Here is a 19,179-nt window from a genome sequence, read left to right on the forward strand (position 1 = left end):
GAGCCAGGGTGAGCGTTCACCGCCACTGCCTCTCCATCAGCCACGACAGACAGCCTCACTGGGATCCTGGCATTAGGCCACAATTAGCAGACCCGAGTTTATAATCCAAATAAACTCCTCTTTAATGAGAATACTTTTCCTTTCATTATTTTATGGGCAGCCAGTTAGAGCCGCTTAGTAAAAATTATTTAAAATAGCAATAAGGCTACCGTTGCTGGTGGGGGGTGATGAAGGCAGTGGGACCTGAGCATCCTGTCAACGCTTTGAACTTGACGGGAAGATCCAGCCCACCTTGGGCAGCCCCCTGGGTGCTGGGGAGGGTCTGAGGCCAAGGATGCCAGCAGAGGCGACCCAGTGAAAGGGGGGAGCCCAGGAACAACAGGGCCGGAAGCGCAGAGGACAGCTGACCTGTCTTCTACCCCCACAGTCCAGCTGGGGAGAGAGGCTTGGGGAATGGAAGGGCCCCATAGGTGACCATGTCAGAGCCAAGGCCTGGGAAAAGCAGGAGGAGGAGGAAGGGGACAGCGGCCTCTCCAGCGGCCTCGTTGGTGGTGACAGTGTCCTGTGGCAGGGCACTTCCTCACCCCAACTACAGTAGCAACGTAACGGCCCCAGCAGTCATGGGTGCTCACATTCAGGTACCCTTTCTCTGCACCAGGCGGGCTCCGAGCCCTTCATGCAACACCTCCTTTGATGCCTGCAACAACCCTTTGAGGTGCCAGGTGGTCTGAGCGCTCCATGCAGCACCTCATTTGATGCAATAACCCTTTGAGGTGGGGAGTGAGAAGATTTCCCTGTCACAAAGGAGGAAATGAGGCACAGAGAAGCATTAAAGTGGAATGTTAAATCCACCCCAAGGGCATGTTAAGGTGGAAGAGGGTCTCGGATCTCTACATCCTGCCCTGCCTCAGTGTCCAGAGGACCCCGGGGACCCGAGAGAGACCACACCGTCCACAGGGACAAGCCAGGCAAAGGGACGCTTGACCAAAGCTAGGAGTTTACGCCAAGTTTCACCTGGTCTTCTGTGGAGTCTGCCCTTTACAGACTTGAGGTAGGATTGTGGGGGTTAGAGCTTCAGACACTCTTAACTCCCTCCTCCCAGCCCCATCTGCAGAAGCAGCGCCATGGCCAGAATCCAGAGAAGTGGGCTTGAAGTGGGAGCTTGGACAGCCCTGGGCAGGCAGTACCTTGAGGACCCAGGACAGGCAGGAACTCGGGCCCAAGTGGGAATGAGTTACTGCCCATGGAAAGGGAACCCAGGACCACTCTCGGTGGCCACTGCTTCCTCACTGGCCCCCCTTTCCTCAAGTCACGGAACCCTGGTTTGAAAGCAGCACCCAGGCCAGGCATGGTGGCCCATGCCTATAATCCCATTTTGAGAGGCTGAGGCGGGTGGATCACTTGAGGTCAAGAGTTCAAGACCAGCCTGGCCAACATGGTGAAACTCCATCTCTACTAAAAATACAAAAATTAGCCAGGCATGGTGGCTCATGCCTATAATCCCAGCTACTCAGGAGGCTAAGGCAGGAGAATCACTTGAACCCAGGAGGCGGAGGTTGCAGTGAGCCAAGACCATGCCACTGTACCCCAGCCTGGGAAACAGAGCGAGACCCTGTCTCAAAAAAAAAAAAAAAGAAAAAAAGAAATAAGGCAGTGCCCACTCTCAAAGTGCAGCCAGGAAAGGGGACAGGCGAATTGGAACCCAGTGAAGTGTGCTAGCCACAGTACGCTTCTCAGTGACCTTCAGTGCCAAAATCACGGAGAGGAGACAGACGCAGGTTCTGACCCACAGATTCCATGACGATTACAAAGGTGGTTCTTGCCAAATGCCAGGATGATCAGGGCTTTCTGTTACATAACAGCAGGTAACCAGAAAAGTCACCAACTATGTGATGATTTCTGGTATGGTTTGGCTCTGTGTCCCTGTCCAAATCTCACCTTGAATTGTAATAATCCCCATGTGTTGTGGGAGGGACCTGGTGGGAGGTAATTGAATCGTGGGGGCAGGTTTTTCCAGTGCTGTTCTCGTGTTAGTGAATAAGTCTCACCAGATCTGATGGTTTTTTACAGAGGGGAGTTCCCCTGCATATGCTCTCTCTTGCCTGCCGCTATGTAAGACTTCCCTTTGCTCTTCATCTTCTGCCACGATTGTGAGGCCTCCCCAGCCATGTGGAACTGTGAGTCCATTAAACCTGTTTCCTTTATAAATTATGCAGTCTAGGGATGTCTCTATTAGTAGCATGAGAGCTAACTAATACAATTTCTGAATGGCAGGATTTTTTTTTTTTTTTTTGAGATGGAGTCTTGCTCTGTCATCCAGGCAAGAATGCAGTGGCCTCTGCCTCCCGGGTTCCAGCTATTCTCCTGCCTCAGCTTCCTGGGTAGCTGGGATTATAGGCACACACCACCACGCCCGGCTAATTTTTGTATTTTTAGTAGAGACAGGGTTTCACCATGTTGGCCAGGCTGGTCTCGAACTCCTGACCTCAGGTGATCCACCTGCCTCGGCCTCCCAAAGTCCTGGAATTACAGGTATGAGCCACGGTGCCTGGCCTGAACTTTTTAATAATTAGTAGCAAGTATTTTTATGTAACAACAAAACCATTATTTATTACAAATGCTCTTACTGCTACGTCATGCTCTCCACCACAGAGCTGATTTCACCCTAGTTACGCCTCTCCAAATCCACATTTTCATATTGTGAGCTTCCTTAAAATCAGGTGCAGTGGCATGAGATTGGCATCCCCCTGGAGGCAGTCTGTCTGGGGCCAAGGGGAGTGGCCCACAGAATCATACCCTGGGTGGACATTGTATTGCTGATGAGGACAAATTGCCCAGTTTGGCAATCCATGCAGCCCTGCTTCTTCAGATCATTGTTTATGTTCCAACCCATTTTGTACCATACTCAGCCAGACAAAAGCCTCGTGCCTCTGCCAGTCTGGTGCAGGGCTTAATTCCCTGAAAAATCAGTTTGGCCGGCTGGTGTATGGCAATGCCCTTCCAAGGGAGAGCTCTCCAGGCTTCTGTTATTCAAGAAATGCTGTCACTCAGCTCTGGAATATCACCCTAATTAAAAAACCTCTCTGCTCCAAATAGCTCCCTCTACTTAAGGCTGTTTCTTTCCCTAATCACAAAAAAAAAAAAAAAAAAAAAAAAGCTGTTACAAAGTCACTTTTTTTATATAAGACCCATATGTCTGAACTCTACCCTGTTAATGAGGCCTAGCCAAAAACAAAACACAGAACACTAAATGGTATAAATCTGTGAGTTCTTAGAGTGACGATAAATATCACCAAAGTATGTTTACCAATATATGTATTAATAGGCCAGGTGCAATAAAGAGATGCATGAGGATCATCAGAAGATTTGATAAATAAGCTCAAAATAAATGAACCAAGTGCAAATGGACTTGCTTTATGTCTCGAGGCATTTTTCTGCAGGCTTTCAAGAGCAGAAAGCAGCAAGGCTGAAATCTAGGATAGCATATTGCCTAAAAGCATGGGCTATGAACTCAAGTGCCATGGCCAGTTCAACTCCTCCTCCTTGTGGCTGCATGGCCTTGGGCTGGTTACATAACCATCTGTACCGAGAGACTGAATCCTAGGACTGTGTTAATGATTCAAGGAGACAACCTATGCAAAGCTCTGAGCAAACAGCCTGGCTCACAATAAGCACACGATGAATATTAGCGGATAACGATCTCATCCGATTTCACATTTAGCCAGCAGGCAGCCAGTGCCCCTACCCTGGAGCAACCTAGCCAGCGCTATGCCGGAACCAGCTTGCACCGACTCTTCCAGGATCAGCATTCAGCAGCATCACTGTGGTTGCTTGGAACAGCCCACGGTGGGAGTATTTACACCAAGGAAATCAGCAAATGCCATCAATCAAGACCGTTTTATTTTTTCATGGAGTGGCTGTTAAACATTCACCAGCACACCCCTGGGCCCAAGAGAAGAAAGATGAATGGGAATCATGTAAAGGACAACAAGGGATGGGATGGGAGAGGAGTGCGGCTTAGATGATGTGGCCTTTGTCATTCACGCCTTCTTCAAGCCTATCGGATGCCATGCAGTGCAGGGGAAGGGCGTGGGCTGCAGAGCCGGAGCTGGATTTGAATTCTCTCATCTCAAGGATGGGAGATCTGAGGCCCACACTGGGGCTGGACCTGCTCAAGATGAGAGAGTTACAGACGGCAGAGGCAGGGCTCAAACTCAGCCGCTCTCACTCTTTGGTGGCTTCTTACCTCATCAAGGGGCCAGTCTCATCAGCTCACCCTGACCCTGAAGTCAAAGTCTAAACAGTGCAATTCACTGGCTGCAGTGGTGTGTCCGGGAGGCAGTCTTACAGGGTGTGTTCCCTCAGTTGCACCTCTGGTCTTGAGCTTTGGGTCTTTCTGCAAAACTAAACCAAACAATAAACACTTGAAGCCCCCAATGAGCTTGTCGTTAAATCCTATTGGAAAAGTTTTATTTTATTTTTTTAAAAAAAACAAAGAAGAAGAAGGTTGGGCGCAGTGGCTCATGCCTATAATCCCAGCACTTTGGGAGGCCAAGGCTGGTAGATCACCTGAGGTCAGGAGTTCGAGAGCAGCCTGACCAACATGGTGAAACCCCATCTCTACTAAAAATACAACAATTAGCCATGCGTGGTGGGCCATGACTGTAATCCCAGCACTTTGGGAGGCTGAGGCGGGCGGATCACCTGAGGTCAGGAGTTTGAGACCAGCCTAGCTAACATGGCAAAAACCCGTCTCTACTAAAAATACAAAAATTAGCTGGGCGTGGTGGCACACACCTGTAATCCCAGCTACTCAGAAGGTTGAGGCAGGAGAATTGCTTGAACCTGGGAGGCGGAGGCGGCAGTGAGCTGAGATCACATCACTGTACTTCAGCCTGGGTAACAGAGACTCTGTCTCAAAAAATAAAAATAAAAATAAAAAAATAAAAGAAGAAGAAGAAAAAAGCCTGCATTGATTTCCCCATACATTTGCACAAGCTGCAGAACTTGGTTCTTTTATCTTCATTTGGAAACAAGTTGAAACAGCCCTCCAAATTAAGAAAACAACTTTACAAATTCAAGTTTTATGTTCTCTTATTTTAGAAATATTCATGGCCTCAATATGTCTCTCCTAAGTACTTATATAAAAACATTTTTCTCTTCCATTTGCCAATTTATAATGATTTTTTTCATTCTACTTACAACAAAGCAATCATTTCAAATTAACTGTTTTCATTAAAATGTATTATTATAATGTCCCAGGTACTGAATAGTGATTTTGTTTGACAGAACAAGCCTGAAAGAAAAATATCATACATTTTGCAAGTAGACAATTTCAACCCAATTCCTTCCTCTGGCACGAAGCACAGGGGATTTGCACACAGTAGGCTGAGAGAATAACTAGCAACAATAATTATCAGTGTCATGCATCAGGAGAGTACATTTATAGAGGACTTTCAGAAGTGCACAGCTATTTTGCATATGTTATTCCATTTCATTCCAAGCATTCTTCCACGTAGACCTATTTATCTCTCTTTTTTTATTTTTATTGAGAAAACCAAGACCCAGAAATGTGAGGTCACTCACCAAAGGTCACACAGTCTCAAGAGGCAGAGCTGTCATTTGACCCTGGGTCTTTCCACCTCCAGATGCACCTGAGCATGGAGTGTGCAGGTGGAGGTGGGGTCTGGGTCCCAGAAGGAGCTGAGGATCTCCTCACTCTCCCTTCCCAACTTGTTTATTCTCCATTCAAAGCACAGTTATTTTCTTTGCAAGACCAACGAGGTTGATTCAAAATCAGAGTCATTGTAACGTCTTAAAAATATCAAGCAGAGCTTAGAAAATTCAAGCACTAGAGGGAAACAAATTCTTAAGTTATTTAGAAAGAAAATTTACCTTGATTCTGAGGGTCCTTGAGCTTTCTGCTTTTTGCTCCTTTTTTGGGCCACGCTGAGAGGGGGCCAGGGCTGTGGTGGGAAATTGAGAGTTGCATGAGATCTCCAGATGCTTCTCAGCCCCTCAGCGCCGTGGAGAAAAGAGGAAAACACTCATCTGGACGATCCGTGTCTTGCAGACTCGGTCTCAAACCCTTTGGGGTGAGAATTCTGAGTCCTGGGGGGCATTTATGAGGGAAGCCACACAGAGTGTTCGCTAGTGGGATGAAGAAAGGAAACCAAACTGGGCTCTTTGGTGCAAAAATAAAATAAATTCTTATTTGTTGATATGGTTTGGCTCTGTGTCCCCACCCAAATCTCATGTTGAATTGTAATCCCTAATGCTGGGGGAGGGACTTGGTGGGAGGGGCTTGGATCATGGGGGTGGAGTTCCCCTTGCTGTTCTGGTGGTAGTGAGTGACTTCTCATGAGATCCAATGGTTTAAAGGTGTGTGGCACTTTCCTCCTCATGTGCTGTCTCTGTCCTGCCACCGTGTGAAGAAGGTTCTTGCTTCCCCCTTGCCTTCCACCATGATTGTAACTTTCCTGAGGCCTCCCAATCATGCTTCCTGTTAAGCCTGCAGAACTGTGAGTCAATTAAACCTCTTTTCTTCATAAATCGCCCAGTCCCAGATAGTTCTTTATAGCAATGTGAGAATGGACTAACACACTCGTTCATTATTGAATGCTGTGTTCTTGCTCTGGGTCCTTGTCTTCATTTTCCACCGTATTTCCCTCTCCAGGGTGCCCACGCCCCCTCCCCCATCCCATCCTGTTACTGTGCTGAACGCTGTCATCTTCACTCTCATAGTCCCACCAGCAGGGCCAGGGCTCCTCCCTACCCAACCAGCACGCCATCAACACACTTCCTAACACGCTTCCCTCTGTGCCAGCCTGCTTACCTCTAGCTTTTTGCTTTTGCCATTTTCTCCAACTAGAACACAGAGCAATAACAGGGAGAGGAAGACTGTGGCTGATACAGCACGTTCCCTGGACCCAGTAGCCATGAGTTAACCCCCATTGAGGCATTACTGGTCTCGCCTTGGGCATGGCAATCAGCTCTCTGATGTTCATTGGTAACACCCATAAGAAAACCACCTCACAGGCTCAGGATAACACACTGACATGAACCCTCTTAGCTGGCAACTGGTCCACGCTGATGGGACAAAGGTCATCATTTTGTACCTGACACTACTCCAGTAGTGCTGGGTGAGCCACTCACTCTTCCCAAAGGATGTGGAATTGAGCCCAGGAACAGGTTCATGTCTCCCAGAGGCTGGATTTGTACCTACAGGATCAGGAGCCACAGGAGGCCACAGGGGAACAGAGGCAAAAAACCTCAGTAGAAGGAGGAATAGAACCTGGTGTGCAGGAAGAGCAGGGAGATGGACGGAGACTTTGGTCACTTCTGATTCTGATCCCATCCCTTCCTGAGGTCCCATCCACATTCCTGTCCTCGCCACGTAGGATACTCCACAAACCCCATAACTGCCTCCTACTTTTCCTTTACTCTGACCCAAGGACCCATGTTTGTTTCTGTTATTAGTGAGCAGATGATTTCAATCAACATCATGAAGAGGGCAGCCAGTGGAGTGCCTGTCACATGATTGGGGCTCAGTGACCACAGCCTCCTTCCACACCCCACTTCCAGCTTCCAGCAGCTGGAATCAGACCACTCAGCCAGCATGACCTCAGCCCTAAACGGAACTATCACCCCTGAGCAAGATTCCCACGGGGCTCCAAAACCAATCTTGTGTACCTCTGTGCCCTAATAGCTTTTGAAGAAATGGCACTCTTGTAAGAGGTGGCTCCAAGGACCCTGGAAAAGTGTGCAGATTACCCAGAGCCTGCAGCAGTGAGGGAAGGAGCAGAGGAGAGGCACAAATGGAGCCTGGGCATCAGCAGGGAGGCTCAGCTGCTTGCACCTTCATGAGTCACAGATCACCTGGCTGAGCGCTCTCCTCCCTCACCTGCTGCTGCCCGGAGTCATGTCTATCCCGCAGTCCTGCCTCCACTGCACCCTTGGCATGATCTGTACTGCAGGCTCCAGCCAGAGCTCGCCAGCTGCACCCAGAGCTGCCGGGATGAGATGACAGGCCACCACAGGCCAGGGTCAGAGCTAGGGCCCTCAGCACCCCACCTCCCCTGAGCAATGCTGGCTGTCAGAGACACTGTTCACCCTTCAAAGCAATGGCCCATTGGCTGAGATGAGATCCACAGAATTTATGCTCGATTCCTGATGACATTATTTAAATTGCCTCTGATTTATCACTAACCCAGTATGCATTGTCATTTCTAAGTAATTACAGAAAATATTGTAATCTAAGTACTATTACATCAGGAACACAACTCGGAATAAATACTGCCTCTGCCTTCAGTCAACTCAGTAATGTGAATCGATACCTACTGATTTTTTGAATGTGAACATGTTGAGAGGTCTTGAATTCCCATCACTGCGGCTGGGTCATAAATCCTCCTTAGTTAAAGAATGAGGAGCCCACAGGCAGCCTGGTCTCCCTCACATACTTCTGCAGGTGCAGACCTTCCTGCAGGTCCTGTGGGCTGGTGCCCCTCAGGGGTCAGCAGGGCACTCAGTGTCCCAACAGAATGAGTTCAGCCACAGCCCCTGCCTGAAATGTGCAAAATCAGCTTTCTCCCAGACAGCCTTCATCAAATAATTTATGCAAATACATGCCATGCCCAGTAGTGTGGTAGGTACAATGACTGATACCAGGACGTAAGATGTGACCCTTGCCCAGAACATAGTCTAAGGCCCATCTGAAGAGTCTAACTCAGGTGTCTGAATCATGAGATTTGGTTTCAGGTGTGGTTCCACTCTGCTTCTTACTGGCTGGTGGCCCTGGAGGAGACTTAACCTCTCTGAGCTGCAGGCGTACCCCTGGTAAAACAGGACCAACATATGTCCTATCTATTTCATATCACAACTGGTCAACTGAGTTGATGGATAAGAAACATTTGTGGATTGCAAAGTGCTATACAGAAGTGAAGAATAGTATTATTACAGAAGGCCGACGATTCCTGGAAAATACAGTAATCCATTTATGGTCAGAGGAGCAAGAAGAATTCTTCAGACAAATATGTACCATTACACTCACTTCCTTGTAAATGAAAACAGAACTCATTAAGACTAGTATAAAGAACACATTATAGAATATAATCAATTTCCATAAAACAGATCATTAAAAGAAGGAGACAAAATGGGACAGAGTCTGGTACATTGTAAGTGCTCAAAGTTATTTGTTGAACAAATGAAAAAATAAGTGAGAAAAAAGACACAGAGAAGGAAGAATCTGTGGGACCCACTGAGAAGCTGACAGCCCAGGTAAAAGCAATGGGAGATGCTGTGAGGAAAGGAGAGCCATGTAGTACCTGGTGCAGCACTGGGAGCCCTGAGGGTCACTGGGGACAATGGCAAAGCTGTTCTAGAAGGAAGGACAAACAGAGAAAAAGAAAAATGGAGTGCAGAAAGAAAAGCCAAATACTCCCCTGTCCCACAACACAGGAGTGTTCCAGTGCTCCGAACGATAAATAACAAAATCAGTACTCAGAACATGAAATAACTCCAGACAAAATTAATTGCATGGGGACAATTTGTCTACAATAAAAATAATTATGTTTAGGGTGTTTAAAGAGATAACAGAGGTGAAGGAGGGAGAATGTGCTTTTAACAGCACAAGAAACTATAGAAAAATAGAACAGGCACATAAGAAATAACAAAAAACATTTCTTTAAAATAAACAATTAGAAAACTAAGAAATTAAAAATACAGCCAAAGAAAATACGTGATAACAGGAACACATTTTAGGCAGAACAGGGTTAAAGAGAGAATTAGTGAATTGGAGACAATATTGAGGAACTCACCTGGAATACTGCATAGAGAGACAAACTGACTTCTGTAGATAAATATGGATGTGTGCATGCATGCACACAGGTAAACTGCACTTCATTGATTCCATTTTCTCATTTTAATATATCTGAAATTGGAGCACACCTTACAACTGAAGGTGACTTACAACCACTCTTGGTCTAGACTGGAGACATCTTCCAAAGAGAATCTTCATTTGCCCCGCCAGTCACTTGGAAGTATTACTGACCTAAAGCCATTTAAAATTAAAATCTATAGTTAAGATTTACATTTAAACTGTAAATCTGAGTATGTAAAGTTTGGAGGTTAAAACCTCAGGAGAGATTGTCAGAGGTTTTTTTTTTTCCACCTTTTGCTCACAGTGGGTTTATTTCTCATTTCTCATTTCTTCCTACAGCAAGCCTGCAGCCCTTTGGGGTCCTCACCTTATGTAGAGGTCTTCTACTAAACTCCTTGTCTGTGGCACCTTTATTTCTTAGTGGTGCATGAAAATAATGGTTCCTCCTTCTATTGATGGCTTCTTAGGCTGCTTGAGGTGTGTTTATCTCCACATCTACACACACACATTCACAAGCAGATCAGAGGTGGAGAATAGTCAAGGAGGTCCTATATCTCTGAAATAACAATTTCAGAAGAAGAAAATAGAGAAGCTCTATATGAAAAGCTAGTAATTTATTTTTTGCAGATTCAGAGAAAAACAGGTGTATTAGTCTGTTTTCACGCTGCTGATAAAGACATACTCAAGACTGGGAAATTTACAAAAGAAAGGGGTTTAATGGACTCACAGTTCTACATGGCTGGGGAGGCCTCACAATCATGACAGAAGGTGAAAGGCACATCTCACATGGCAGCAGACAAGAGAAGAAAACTTGTGCAGGGAAACTCCCCTTTATAAAACCATCATATCTCATGAGACTTATTCACTATTATGAGAATAGCATGGGATAGACCTGCCCCCATGATTCAATTACCTTCCATTGGGTCCCTCCCACAACATGTGGGAACTGTGGGAGCTACAATTCAAGATGAGATTTGGGTGGGGACACAGCCAAACCATGTCAACAGGAGTCCTCAGTTCAAAATTGCAGTAGAGGTAAAGAACAGAATAAACAAACAAACCAAACAAACCTCACATGTAGAGACAGTAGTGAAGCTACATAATAGCAAGATAAAAAATGTTAAAAGCTACAAGACAGAAAAGACAGATTCCTATAAAGGATCATGAATTAGATGGGTAGTAGATTTATCCACAATGATAAAGATCAGAAGAAATGAAATAATGCCTTCAAAAGACTGAGGAAAAATAATTATTAACCTATAATTTATACCAATATAAACAATTACTCAGGAAAAAAAGAAAATAAAAACTTGCAAAGGCTAAAATAACTTGCTTACCACCAAAGATGCTCGCTCTAAGAACTGTGAAAGGATTCAAGAGGAAAAGTACACCCAGAGAGGGCTCATAGCATATCACATGTAAGAGTAAGCTTAGATATTGATGATTTATAGATTGATGAATGTAATTAAATATTGACTTTTGAAATAATAGCAGTTTTGAAGTGTTTTTAAGCAAAACAGAATTGCAGATAACAGGAACAGAAAGGGTGATAGCAGGATGGTATAGTGGTTGGTAAATTCTGCTGCAGTCCAGGTCATGCTGTAGGAAAAGACAGAAATAGGAGCATCCCCTGAAGCAAGTCTTCTTCCGTGATGCTTCCCCAGGAGACCCCTTCTTGAGTTTAATACGCTAACTTCATGGAGCTTAAGTAGTTCTCAATGCAATATGTCCAACTATTTATGTGGAAAACATTTATATCTATGTCCCAAAGACTCAATTCAACATTTTAAACAAAACAATATAGAGGAAGTCTCAGGTTCTATTCCAAATAATATTGGCAGAATTGCACATGTAAACATTTTGAAAAGCTCATGAATCTTAGGGTGGGGAAGTGCATGTGGGATGTTGCTGGACCCGAGGGAGGCATTATTCCATGAGGCCACGCCAGTGCTGGGTTAAATATTAGCCCTGAATGTGCCTGGGATAGGTTGAGAAGCTTCAAATGGAGGAAGAAAAGAAACAGCCCGATGTCTTCTAAAACCTCACATAAATGAATTTATGAAAGTAAACATCAAGACAAAGGGAAGACTGCATCTTGCAAGTGTTTCACACCCAAGAGTACTGAGTAGCTCCTCTGAAGATTTGTCACACCCCCTCCTCAGAACAGCCACCAAACCATGGTCAGCCGTTCCCAGGCCTTGTGAGTCTGACAAATGCCCAAAACAATTCTCTCTCACCCAGGTCCTCTCCCCCTCCTCCTCCACCACCAGGACACACAGAAACTGCCTCCTCTTTTCAGCCCTCTCCCTTCTCAGCTGACTTTGAGCTAGAAATATCCCTTCTCTACTTGGAGAGCCCCATTTCATTACAGGAATTTGCTTTGAGTTTTATTATCATTTTAGTCTATGTCTTAGATTGGGCTGCTGTAACAAGGTACCATAGGCTGAGCGGCTTAAACAACAAACACTCATATCCCACAGTTACAGAGGCTGAGAAGCCTGGGGTCAAGGTACCAGCATGGTCTGATTCTGGTGAGGCCCCTTCCCGGTGGCAGACTATCAACATCCCTATGCACCCTCACATGGTGGAAAAGACAGCTGGCTCACTCTCTGGTCTCTTCTTACAAGGGCGTCCATCCACCTCATGACCTGTTACTTCTCAAAGACCCCACTTACCAAAACCATGGCACTGGGATTAGGGATTCACATATGAATTTTAGAGGGTCACAAAAATTCAGTCCATTGCAGTCTGTGTTTTTCTAAAAAGTGTATCTGCTTTCATTTTTATTTGCCATGCTGTGTGGCAAAGATAACGTTTGCGGAACAGCTCGTAAACTGGATATATTGCTGCCTACAAAGCAATGGTTTGCTAACAACCATAATAAGTGTTGGTGATCTGGAACTGATACTTAAACATTTTATATCCTAATATGCTCTGTTTTTAGTTTTATCTAGGCATTTTTCTGTTTTGGAAACACTCTAGGAAATTGGTTGAGAGTTTTGGATTGATGTGGAATGCCTTACAAATATTTTGCTTTTCAAATATGGGGAAATAAACTCCTCGTTAGCACATTTACATAGAACCTCTGATTTTCAGAAGTTCATGGACAATGGACGTGAAGAAATAGACACCTATGTTGAAGCACTTGAATTTCATGAGAAAAATGTATATAGAGTTAAATATTTAATGTTTGAAAATGTAGAGAAAAACCACTACAACAGTATAATTATAACATATAAATTCCAAACCAATAAAGCAAAAAAGAAATTTAGGAAGTACAGTTAATGCAGCGCAAGGCAAGAAGAAAGAGAAGTGAAAAGGATGACACGCTAAAAACATAGGTAAGCAGGACCGAAGTCTAAGCATGGATGTCATCACAATAAGTGCAAAAGGACTAGAATCGTGGAATAAAAGTCAAAAAATATTTGTCGCTACCTATTTGTGCTACTATAACAGGATATCACAGTCTGGTTAATACATAAAGAAGAAAAATTTGTTTTCTTACAGTTCTGGAGGCTGGGAAATCCAAGATGGAAGCACTGGTAGGTTTGGTGTCTGGGAGGGCTTCTCTCTGCTTCCAAGACGGTGCCTTGTCGCTGCATCTTCCAGAGGGAAGGAATGCTGTGTCCTTGCAGCACAGAAGGTGAATGCTGCATAAAGCCTCTTTTTTTTTTTCTTGGAGATGGAGTTTTGCTCTTGTCACCCAGGCTAGAGTGCAGTGGCGCTCACTGCAACCTCTGTCTCCCAGGTTCAAGCGATTCTCTGCCTCAGCCTCCTGAGTAGCTGGGATTACAGGCGCGCACCACCACGCCTGGCTAATTTTTGTATTTTTAGTAGATACGCGGTTTCACCATGTTGGTCAGGCTGGTCTTGAACTCCTGACCTCGTGATCCACCCGCCTCAGCTTCCCAAAGTGCTGGGATTACAGGCGTGAGCCACCGTGCCCAGCCTGAAGCCTTTTTTTTAAGGGCCTGAATCCTACTCATGATGGGGAGGAGCCCTCATGGCCTCATCATCCCCTAAAGGCCCACCTCCTAATACTATTACATTGACAACAGTTGAATTTTGGAGGGGACACATTCAAACCATAGCATTCTGTTACTGTCCTCCCAAAATTCATATTTTTATCATGTACAAAATACATTCATTTCATCTCAATAGCCCCAAAAAGTCTTAACTTGTTCCAGTATCAACTTTAAAGTCTTAGTCCAAACATATGGATACATATCTAAACATATGGATACATGTCTAAACATATGGATACATGTCTAAACATATGGATACATGTCTAAACATATGGATACATGTCTAAACATATGGATACATATCTAAACATATGGATATGTGTCTAAACATATGGATACATGTCTAAACATACAGATACGTGTCTAAACATATGGATACATATCTAAACATATGGATATATGTCTAAACATATGGATACATGTCTAAACATATGGATGAGACTCAAAGCATGATTTGTCCTGAGGCAAATTCTCCTCCAGCTGTGAATCTGTGAAATCAAACAAGTTATGAGCCTTCAAACACACTGTGGGATGGGCGCAGTGCAGACAATTCTATTACAAAATGGACACACAGGCAAGAAGACAGAGATAACAGGCCTTAAGTAAGTCTAACACCCAACAAGACAGAAATATTCAATCTTGACAGTCATCTTTGATTTCATGCCCCACCTTCTGGACACACAGGGGTGAGGTTTGGGCATCCAAGGCTCCTGACAGCCCCACCCCACAGCTTTGCTGGGAATTGCCCTTGTGGGGGCTCTCTTGGGTGACCCCAGCCCTGCAGCAGGTCTGTGCCTGGACCCCACAGCTATCCGAGACTTTGAAACCACCTTTGCAAAATTATAACTGAGGAAATAATGACAGTGAAAGAAATCACACCTAACCTACCCCATCTTGCTTCCAACCTTTAAGCTGTCCTTGTTCATTCCTGGACATAGGCTGAACTAACTTTGGGAAGGAATTCGGTTCATGGTTTGACTCTGAAACAAAACTGATATAACCCTTTCCCAAAAAGACCCCCTTTTCTTGCCTGGGGACCAGTCTGCTGCCTTTGCAGGACTAACAAATTAGCTACAAGATTAAAAATTACAGTTTAGGTATCATGCAGCCTCTGGCTCCAAGAGTCTGAACCTCCCCAGATTGCTCCTGGGGATAACATCACTATTGTAAAACCTAAGATCAGTGCTTTAGATATTTTGCAGACCTTGCACTGGATGGATCAGCTGACATCACCCAGACCAGTAATGTGGCCCAATCATTTCTGCCATCACACCCGGGAACAGAAAACAGCAAGAAAAATTCACTTCAATCCCCTGTGATTCCATCTCCAATCTGACCAATCAGCACTCCCCACTTTCCAAGCCCCTACCTGCCAAATTATCTTTAAAAACTCTGATCCCCAAATGCTTGGGGAAACTGATTTGAGTAATAATAAAACTCCGGTCTCCCGCACAGCCGGATCTGCAAGGATTACTCTTTCTCCATTGCAATTTCCCCTGTCTTCATAAATTGCCTCTGTCTAGGCAGCGGGCAAGGTGAACCCACCGGGCAGTTACAACATCTTTTGACATCTGGGTAGAGGCAGCCCCGGCTCCACAGCTCATGCACTGGGTGCCTACAGAATCAGCCCCACATGGATGCAACAGGGCTTACCAATTGCACCCTCTGGGGCAGGGTCCCACACCTCACTTAGCCCTGGCTGAGCCACAGCTGGGGAGGCTGAGGAGCACTGTGCCAGAGTGTGTGGAGCAGAGACTTGAGGCACCCTGGGCAGTGAGTCTGAAGGTCCCAAGGGTGCCCTGAGCCCCTCCCAGTTTCTTCCCCCAAGGCCCTGGCACTCTGGGCTTGTGATGGGCATGGCAGCCTTGAAGGTTTTATTGGATTTTTAAATGTTACTAATTCCTAATTACAAGAAACACATCTGAAAAGAAATCAAGCAGAAAAGTTGAAAATAAAGAGATGGAATATATATATGAAAACTACTACATATAGGAAGGGATGTAGCAAAGACACAGAAAGAATATAATTTAAGGCAAAAAGCTTCAATAGGATTTCAAAGCAAACCTTGCATACTAAAAAAAGGAAACCAAAAATAAACCAAAAGAAACCGAAAACCATGAACTTGCAGGAGAATTTTCCAAAGCCGTAATTATAAATGAGAGTGTTTTTAAGTCTATAAGAAATTAATATATCAAACAAATAAAGATTAATAAGAATTTGGAATTTATATGAAATGGCAAAGGAAAGGCCAGGTGTGGTGGCTTACGCCTGTAATGCCAGCACTTTGGGAGGCCAAGGTGGGCAGATCACTTGAGGTCAGGAGTTTGAGACCAGCCTGGCCAACATGGTGAAACCCCGTCTCTACTAAAAATACAAAAAAAATTAGCCGGGTGTGGTGGTGCACACCTGTGGTCCTAGCTACTTGGGAGGCTGAGGTAGAAGATTCACTTGAACCTTGGAGGCAGAGGTTGCAGTGAGCCGAGATCACACCACTGCACTCTAGCCTGGGTGACAGAGCAAGACTCTGTCTCAAAAAATAAATAAATAAATGAATAAATAAAATGCATCTAGTCAATGAAACAGCAAAGGAACTAGAATAGCCAAATCAATTGTGGGGGAAGAAAGAACAAAGTAAAATCACACTGATGTCAAGACTTACTATAAAGCTACAATAATGAAGACAATGTGGTATCGGTAAAGGGACAGACATGTAAAATCAATGAAAGAAGACAGAGTCCAGAAACCGACTCACAGAAATATGGTAAACTGATTTTTGACAATGGTGCAAAGCCAATTCAATGGAGGAAAAAATAGTGTTTTCAGCAATTGGACATCCATAGGCCAGAGAACTGAGAGGAGCACGGAGTGAGACCTTGGCCGATACCTTGTACTTTATGCAAAGAGTAACTAAAAATGGAACATAGACTTAAATGTAAAATGTAAACTATAACATTCCTAAAAGAAATCAGAGGAGAAACTCCTGTGATCTTGCATTAGGCAAAGAATTTTTAGACAGAACACCAAGAGCACAATTCCTAACAAAAATAAATAAATAAACGAGACTCCACAAAAACGAAAAACTTCTGCTCTGTGCAAGACACAGGAGGCGGAAAGACAAGCCATAGACTTGGAGAAAATACTGGCAATTCACACATCTCAAGAAAGACTTATATCTACAATATATAAAGCACTATCAGGACTCAGCAATAAGAAAACAATGATCCAATTTAAAAATAGGCCAAAAAATTAAGCAGGCATTTTACTAGACAAGATATATGGATGTGAAAGCACGTGGAAAGGTGTGCAACATTGTGGGTCATTGGGGAAAAGCAAATTAAAGCCACAATAAGATAATACCACACCCACTAACATCACAAAAACTAAGAGTGAAACTGAAGCTTAAACAAAAAAAATAAAACCTGTAATAGCGAGTGCCACTTAGGATGCAGAGGAAGCAGCTGGATCTCCCATGCGTTGCTGTGGGAATGCAAATGGCATGGTCACGAGGGAAAGGAGTTGGCAGTTTCATATAAAGCCCCGATGTACACATACCAAAGGACCCAGAAATCCCATTCCCTTGGTATCAGAAGGAATTAACTTGCAGTCACACAAAAATGTGAACATGTGTCTTGATAGCACCTCCAAGCTGAGAACAACCCAAATGCTCTTCAATAGATGAACAGGTAAAGACACAAAGGTCACTTCTCTGACCCCCTCAAGACTGTCAAGAAGCTGCAGCAAGCTTCAGAAGCCACCTCACTTAAGTCAGCTAACCTCCATGCAATGGAATAGTCCCAGCCGTAAAAAATGTTAGGCTCTTGAGTCACACAAATGTGACTCTCAAATCCATTACGCTAAGTACAAGATGCCTGATGCAAGAGGCTACAGAGAGTGCCATTCGATGTGTCTGACACCTGAAAAAACACAGCTGTTAGGATAGAGAACAGATCGTTCTGACCTGTGTAGGGAGGGAGATGATCACAAAAGACAGCATAAAGGAATCTGGGAGATGTTGCAACTCTTCTGTAAAGATGTCTTTATTGTAATGTTTAAATGACTATCCATCTGCCAAGACTCATAGTTCTAGACAATAAGAGTAAATTTTACTGGATGAAAATTTTTAAAGACATTTTTTAAAGGAAGGAAGTCTATCCAGCTTAGACACCTAAAGTGGACAAGATAGTGGAAGAAAAGAAAATCGTGCTGTAATCTTGCATAAAAATATATACAGATATACAAAAAAAAAGATACCAGCAACTCGTATCCAGCATTGGAGATCATTACCAAGTAGGGTTTTACACAGGAATTCTAAAACAGTTCAACATCAGAAAAATCTATTATTGTGATACACAAAAGTAACAGAATATAAAGGAACACATATCTCCTAGATAGATACAAAATGGCATTCGATAAAACCCAATACCCATTCAGGATAAAAAATGCTTAGCAAAGAATAGAAAGTAACTTTTTTGATGTGATCAAGACTTTCAGAACCCTTCAGCAAACTCCAGAAGCCATTTCATTAACGTCGGCAACCAGGCGAGGAGGCTGCTGTTCACTGCTTCTATTCTATCTGTATTAGGTCTTTGACAAGCAGAAAAGGAAGAAAGAAAAATTAAGGAAATACAAATGTGGGGAAGGAAGGGCCAAAAGTCTTCATAACTTGGGAACCATATAATTTTTTTTTAAATACATAACACCTTTATGGAGACTTCCTGGAGAAATAACTTACATAGTATACACAATTCCCTTTGGTAAAGTGAACAATTCAGTGGTTTTAGCATATTGACAGAGTTATGCAGCCATCACCACAATCATCCTGAGAACATTTTCATCATGGCGAGAAGGAAGCCAGCTCCCATGTGCCGCCTCTCTGCATTCCTCCCTTCCACCTGCCACTGGCAGCAACTCATCTACTTTCTGTCTCTATGGATTTGCCTATTCTGGACATTTTATTTAAATGAAATCATAGAACTCTTGGCCTTTTGTATCTTACTTCTTCCACTTAGCATAATGTTTATAACATTTATCCACCTGCAGCCTATAGCAATACTTCATCCCTTTGTATTAACAAATAAAATTCCATTGTGGGAATATAACACGTTCTTTTTACATGTGAGTTGTTTCTCCTTTTGTGGCTATTATGAATAATGATGTTATGAACATTTGTGTACAAGTTGTTTTCTGAACATGCATTTTTGTGGCTCCTGGGAATATACTTGGGAGTGCATTTCTGGGTCATAGAACGATTCCATGTTTATACTCTGAGAAAATGCA

This window comes from Gorilla gorilla, chromosome 23 (genome assembly GCF_029281585.2).
Source record: "Gorilla gorilla gorilla isolate KB3781 chromosome 23, NHGRI_mGorGor1-v2.1_pri, whole genome shotgun sequence".
In the NCBI taxonomy this organism is placed as follows: domain Eukaryota; kingdom Metazoa; phylum Chordata; class Mammalia; order Primates; family Hominidae; genus Gorilla; species Gorilla gorilla.